Genomic DNA, 2,044 nt, shown 5'->3' with positions numbered 1-2,044 from the left:
TCTGTATGTGGGATCCGAACCCTTGGGTGGGAGCGCCGCCGCGCTTCCCAAGCGGCGCACTATCCAGTGCGCCACCGGGCCGGCCCTTGTTTTTCCTTTTGTTGTCTGTGCTTTGGGGATCATATTCGCAAAGTGTTTGCCCAGTCCTGCTTCCCGAAGTGTTTCCCCTATGTTTTCTTTTAGTAGTCTTGCAGTTTCAGGTCTTATACTTTAAGCCTTTAATACATTTTTGAGTTGGTTTTGCTATATGGGGAGAGGTATGAGTCTAGTTTCATTCTTCTACATGTAGATGTCCAGTTTTCCCAGCACCATTTATTGAAGAGGCAGTCTTTTCCCCAATGTATGTCCTTGGTGCTTTTGTTTGCTATAAGTTTGTGGGTTGATTTTGGGGTTGTCTATTCTGTTCCATTTGTCCAAGTGTCTGTTTTTATGCCAGTACCATGCTGTTTTGGTTACTATAGCTTTGGAGTACAGTTTGAAGTCAGGTAGTGCTATGGCTTTGGCTATATTTTTTTGCTCAAGATTGCTTTGGCTCTTCAGGGTTTTTGGTTGTTCCATATGAATGTTAGGATTGTTTTTTCTATTTCTGTGAAGAATGTCATTGGTATTTTGATGGGCATTGCATTGAATCTGTAGATCTCTTTGGGTAGTATGAACATTTTCACAATATTAATTCTTCCAATCAAAGAGCATGGAATGTCTTTTCATCTTTTTGTGTCCTCTTTAATTTCTCCCAACAGTGATTTATAGTTCTCATTGTAGACATCTTTCACCTCCGTGGTTAAATTCATTCTTCGGTATTTTATTTTTCTGGTGACTACTGTAACTGAGCTTGCTTTCTTGCTTTCTTTTTCTGCTAGTTCGTTGTTGGAGTATGAAAATGCTGCTGATTTTTGTGTGTTGATTTTGTATCCTGCAAGTTTACTAAAATTGTTTATCAGCTCTAAGAGGTTTTTTTTTTTTGTTTGTTTGTTTGTTTTTTTGCACAATCCTTAGGTTTTTCTATATTTAGGACCATATCATCTGCAAACAGACACAATTTGACTTTGTCTTTTCCAATCTGGATTCCCTTTATTTCTTTCTCTTGCCTGATTGCTCTGGCTAATACTTCCAATACAACGTTAAATAGGAGTGGTGAGAGTGGCCCTTTTGTCTTGTTCCCATTTTTAGGATGATATTGGTGGTGGGTTTGTACAATATGGCTTTTATTGTGTTGAGATATTCTCCTTCTATACCTAATTTGCTGAGAGTCTTTATCATGAACAGATGTTGAATTTTTTCTAATGCTTTTTTCTGTCTATTGAGATAATCATATGGTTTTTGTCCTTGATTTTGTTAATGTGGTATATCACATTTATTGACTTGCATATGTTGAACCATATTGCATCCCTGGGATGAATCCCACTTGATTGTGATGTATAATTTAATGTGTTGCTGTATTCTATTTGCTTATATTTAGTTGAGGGGTTTTGCATCTATGTTCATCAGAGATATTGGCCTATAGTTTTCTTTTTTGTTGTATCTTTGTCTGATTTGGGCATCAGGGTGATGCTGGCCTAATAGAGTAAGTCTGGAAGAATGGCCTCCATTTCAATTTTTTGGACTAGCTTGAAGAGAATTGGTATTATTTCCTCTTTAATGGTTTGGTAGAATTCAACAGTAAAGCCATCTAGTCCTGGGCTTTTCTTTGTTGGGAAACTGCTGATTACTGCTTTAATCTTGTTGCTTGTTATTGGTTTGTTTGGGTTTTATACTTCTTCTTGGTTCAGTCTTGGTAGTTTGTATGTGTCCAGAAATTTATCTGTTTCCTCCAGGTTTTCATATTTTTTGGTGTGCAGTAGTTTATAATAATCTCTCATGATTCTTCATATTTCTGTGGTATCAGTTGTAATGTCTCTTTTTTCATTTATGATTTTTGTTATTTGTGTCTTCTCTCTCTGTTGGGCCATATTACGGTGCATTTTCGCCATAAGGGATTTTCCCATATCTAATGTCTGTTTCTTGGCGGGGGCAGGGCACCCACGCTCCGTGGCAACCTCCGCCG

The sequence above is a fragment of the Galeopterus variegatus genome, unplaced genomic scaffold (genome assembly GCF_000696425.1).
Source record: "Galeopterus variegatus unplaced genomic scaffold, G_variegatus-3.0.2 Scaffold1229, whole genome shotgun sequence".
Taxonomy (NCBI): domain Eukaryota; kingdom Metazoa; phylum Chordata; class Mammalia; order Dermoptera; family Cynocephalidae; genus Galeopterus; species Galeopterus variegatus.
The sequence above is the reverse complement of the archived record's forward strand: the minus strand, read 5'-3'. Positions refer to the sequence as shown.